This window comes from Vombatus ursinus, unplaced genomic scaffold (genome assembly GCF_900497805.2).
Source record: "Vombatus ursinus unplaced genomic scaffold, bare-nosed wombat genome assembly UNPS02014816.1, whole genome shotgun sequence".
In the NCBI taxonomy this organism is placed as follows: domain Eukaryota; kingdom Metazoa; phylum Chordata; class Mammalia; order Diprotodontia; family Vombatidae; genus Vombatus; species Vombatus ursinus.
In genome coordinates this window covers 24960938-24966427 of record NW_020954594.1, presented here as the reverse complement: position 1 = coordinate 24966427, position 5490 = coordinate 24960938, and positions in this window count along the sequence as shown.

Sequence of the window (5490 nt, the reverse complement as noted above, 5' to 3'; positions counted from 1 at the left end):
CAGCCAATATCTGAGGCTGGATTTGAACTCAGGTCTTCCTGACTCCAGGCCCAGTGCTCTATCCTCTACACTACCTAGGTGCTTTACATAGCTAGTAAGTCTCTGAGGAAGAATTGAAATGTAGATCTTCCTAAGTCCAAGGATTTTGTATTCACAATGCTTAGCACAGTACCTGGCACATAGTAAGAACTTAATAAATACTTGCTGACTGACTGGCTTGTTGATGGACTTTGTCATGGCTAAGGAGTTCCATTATTATAGCAGAGAGTGAAGCCTATGAAGAGAAGTTTTCACAGAACCCAAAAATGACATACAGAAAAAAAATCTATCAAACCTTTGATAAGCAGAGAACTTACCAGAGGTTGCAATAGATTTTAGCCAAAAAATAACAATAATAGCAATTCTTAAACCTGTCATAATTTAGCAAGCAAACCTGGAAGTTATCATAAACAACCTTTGTTTTTACCTGAAATCTCCTTTATAGGGTATGCTTCCTGAAGTCACAGACATCCCCCCACATATATGATCAGAATATATTAGATGAAAGAGTTGATTTGGCCATTTATCTGAGATACAGTTCCCTATCGTATAGATCCAGTGCAAATAAATCACGAATATAAAGTCCAAAACTGCCTTATTTATCCAATGTGACTAAGGAACTCCATATAGATCAATTTCCCATAAATTTATAGCTAATATGGCACCAGAATAAAAGCAGATGGCATAGGTCCCACATACTTCCTCCAGCAAAAACCTGAAAATTGCATCAAACAGAATAATGATGAAGAAATCCAATGACAAAATACAATGATTTCTTCTGCCTGGAGTAGAAAAATAAGCCAAAAATACACAGGTACACAGACTCTCCTAGATGATATAGTTGAGAGAGTGGTAGATTTGGAGCTAGAAAGACCTATATTTGAATCCTGTCTTAGATATTTACTAGCTGTGTGACTCTGGGCATGGGAATAATAATAGCTATTATTAGAAGATACCATTAGCAAAGATGGCAGACTCCCAGTAAGACCAGAGACAATCCAGAGACACATAGAGTCTGCAACTCTCCACATACAGAGAGTGAAAGCAGAGGGTTTCATGGGGTCCAAACTTAAGTGACCTGAGACCTAACTGAAAAAGTACAGCAGGAGGCAGAACCTGGCCATGTAACAAAGCCCCAGTTAAGGAACTAAGATAAGTAAACTGAAGAAAACAATCACTATAAAAAATTATTATAGATCCAGAGGGTTAAAAAAAAAATCAGCCTAGAAAGAAAAGCATAACTCTGATAGCAACTACAGAGACTAAAGGAAAATACGGATTTTCTATAAGGTTTTTATGAACACCCAGAAGTGAAACAAGATATAAAATGAAATAAAAGTTCTAAAGGAAAGAATTGGAAGGAGAAAGCTTAGAACAGAAAGTGGTAAACCTAACTCAAGTAAAAGATTCCTTGAAAATTACAACAGATCAGATGCTGAGTGAAGTGAGCAGAACCAAGAGAATGATGAGTGCAATAACAGCCACATTGCTGGATTACTAATATTGACAAACTTAACCCTTCCCAGCAATACAAGGATCTAAGACATCTCCGAAGGCCTCATGATGGAAAATGCTATCCACATCCAAAGAAAGAACTATGGAAGTTGAATTGCTATTTTTTTTTCTCTTCTGTTGAGTTTTGTTTCCTCTTTCGGGTGGTTCCTCCTATTGGTTCTATTTTTTACTTACAACATCACTAATATGAAAATATGTTTAATAGGAATGTATATGTATAGCCTATACCAGACTGTGCACCATCTTGGGGAGGGTGGTGAGGAGGATGGGAGAGAAAAATTTTAAACTCAAAAGCATATGGAAGTGATTGTTGATAAATCAAAATAAATTAATATAAAAAAGGAAAAAAAGAAAAGAAAATTAAAACAGACCAAACAGAAGTCAATTACTCCATGAGACCACAAGAAATATTAGAACATAATCAAAAGAAAGAAAAAAAATAGAAAAAATATAAGACAGTTGATATATTAAAAAAAAAAATCAACTGATTTAGAAATCAGATCAAAGAGAGATAATTTAAGAATCACTGGATTCCTGTACCAGATTTCAAATTATATTATAAAAATAGTAGTCATCAAAACAATCTGGTACTGGCTAAGAAATAGAGTGGTGGATCAGTGAAATAGATTAGGTACGTGTTGTTGTTGTTGTTATTGTTGTTGTTGTTGGTCCTGCATTCCTGAAGAATCCCATGACATTGGGAAGGTGATGCCATGACATGCAAGTGAATTGTATTTAGGTTCAAAGTCACCAGCCTCACTCTCTTCTCCTGAGCCATCTGGGTTCAGTGGCAAAATATAGATCAGGATGACTGGAGATGGCCCTGGATACAGTGGGAGACTTTGGCCTTTTTAAGCTAAGGTCTTTAACAGGTCTCAGTTTGACTATGGGAGCACCCATTCAGTAATTAAGAAATGAGACAGAGAATAGCCTCTTTACCTAATTTAAAAAAAAAATCAATCTGGGAGGGGAAGACCCTCAGGGTTTCTGGCCCAGAATTTGGAACTCAAAAAAGAAACAATTGCTATTTACATTTACTCTGAGCCCAAACATTCAATCAAGGCCCAAACAATGACCAAGTGGGGCTTGGGCTAGCACCTATTGTTGGCCAATCAATGAAAGCCTAAGGAGTGGTCCTTAAGGAAAAACAATGTTTGGGGAGGGGCAGCTAGTTGGCTGCAGTGGATAGAGCACCAGCCTTGGAGTTTTGGAAAACCTGAATTCAAATCCCGCCTCAGACACTCATTAGCTGTGTGCCTCTGGGCAAGTCACTTAACCCCATTACCTAACCAATAAATAAATAAATAAATAAATAAATAAGGTTTCAGCATCAAGATTTACATTCCTTTGGGCACAGCACCAGAAGGTAAGGGTATGATACCCTATGTGGACAGAGGGAAAAGAAGAGAAAAGAGGAGAAAAGAGAAAAGAAAAAAACTTCTGCCTAAGGCAAGGTAGAAGGAGAGGGGCAGGGGAAAGGCCAGGGGCAAGGCAAAAGGAAAGGTAAGGAAAGGAAAGGAAAAAGGAAAGGCAAGGAAAAAGGAAAAGAGAGAGCTGTATTGCCCAACTGGTCAGTTCCAGTTGGGTCCCCAATGGGGCTGCTCCTCTTTCTACTCACAGAGGTTGTTGTTTATAGTAAATGACCATAACAATATAGTATTCGATAAACCCAAAGATCCAAGTTTTGGAGGTAAGAACTCACCATTTGACAAAAATTGCTGGGAAAACTGGAAAGCAGTTTGGCAGAAGCTAGGTACAGACCAACATCTCACAATGTATACCAAGACTGGGTACATGATTTAGAAATAAAGGATGATACCATAAGCAAATTAGGGGAACATAGAAATTTACCGGTCAGATCTATGGAAAAGGAATATGGATAAGGGAGGAATTTGTGACCAGACAAGAGACAGAGAGTATTACAGGATGTAAAATGGATAATTTTGATTACATTACATTTTTAAAAGTTTTGCACAAACAAAACCAATGCAGCTAAAATTAGAAGGAAAGTAGAAAACTGGTAGGGGGGAGGATTTAAGTAAGTTTCTATGATAAAGCCTTATTTCTCAAACATATGGAAATGATGGGGTATCATTCAGTTTCAGAAGCCAGACCTTCACCCCTTTTTGCCGAAAGGAATTTGGCTCCCATTTGTTTACAGACCCCTGAAGACCCTTAAACTTTTAGATTCCTTATAGACTTCCCTTATCTCCCTTTGAAAGCCCTAGCCCTACCTTTTGATCTTATTCAGATGCACCTTTGCCCTAAAAAGAATCTGGCTCCCCTTTGACTATGGGCCCCAGAAAACCCTTAAACTTTTTTACTCTGATCTAACTCCCCTTATCTCCCTTTGAAAGCCCTAGCCCCACCTTCTGATCCTCTCAAACTTCTACCTTCCAGTTCCCTTCATTATCTATTCCCATTGTTTATTCAATCTCTCAGCCCTTCCAATCAGAATTCTCATCTAGACCCTTTCCCAGCCCCCTCCTCTGGCCACCCAAAGTTACTTTAGTGTATATAATATCCACCCCAGCCTCCATTCAAATGCGGAGACTTTCTCATGCCCAAAAGGCTGATATAATCCTAGAGGGAGGAAATGAATCTTTAATGGAATAAAGGACTTTCAGGCATTTCTGATGAAAGGATCAGAACTGAGTAGGAATTTTGAAATGTAAACATAAGAGGCAAGAGAAACCTAGAAAGGTAAAGTTATAAATATGGAAGGGATTGTATGATGATACAGTACTAAGTTATAATAGAAAGAAGAGACAAGTGGTCCCTTCAGAACCTGAATGCCTTCAAAGGTTAGCAGAAGAGTTAAAAAGAAAAAACAGAGCAGTGGATTGATTCTATTCTGAGGGTTTGAAAAAAAAAAAGGAAAAGAAAAATGAGGGTAAAATGGATACACTAGTGAAGAAAAGAGGTAGAAGGAGATTGAACTTGGTATTTCTCATAATTGGGGTATGTGAGGAAAGGAGTATACAGACATGGAGGAAGGGATAGGGGGAGCAGGTATCAGATAAACCTCTTATCTGAACTGGACAAAAAACAGTTGTAGATCCACAGTACCCCTGTTTCCCCACAGTGGAAATTAGTTTTCCCTAAAATACAACAAAGTTGCCCCTGGATATGATTGGCCCTTGCTCCCATCTATAGAACTTTCTGGTTACCTAAGGGCATAAAAAATTCCTCTCACATAGGTTCAAGACCCTTTGACTTAGCAGATTTCTGAAAACCATACAGTTAACTCTGTCCTCCCTTACTGACCAGTTAGTTGTATTTTCATATGCAGTTAAGGAGGCCCTATCAAGGTACAGCTGTACCCTTGATGTGTATCCTTGCTATGTTAGGTGAAAGTAAATCCCCTTTTGTTAATTGTTCAATGACTTGTGAGTGCCTCATTTCATCCCAATATTTATTCCGAACTAAGCAAATACTGGCAGTAGGCCCACCTATAACAACAGTTTTAAGCACACAGGCATATGCTCAGATACATCCACGCATACACACACACAGAGTTTGATGTAGAAATACTCAACTAGGAAACAAATGGGAACAAGGAGGGGTGGGGTTAAGGACGAGGATAATACTAGGGAGAGAATAATCACAAGCAAAACAAACTTCTACATCCTGAAGCGGGGATTTAAAGGAAAAAGAAAAGAACCAGAATCTGAGAGAGTACCTAATTTGGGGAATGACTGAGCAAATTGAATATAACAGAATATTTTTATGCTATAAGAAATGATAAAATACAATTTCAGAGATACCTGGGAAGTATGAACTGATTCAGAATAAAGTGAGAAGAAGCAAGAGAATCATTTATACTAATAACTAGGATAATAACTTTGTAAAGAAACACAACCATGAACACCTTAAGAACACTAATCAAAACAGTGACCAATCATGTTTCAATCTAGAGGACCTATGATGAGGCAT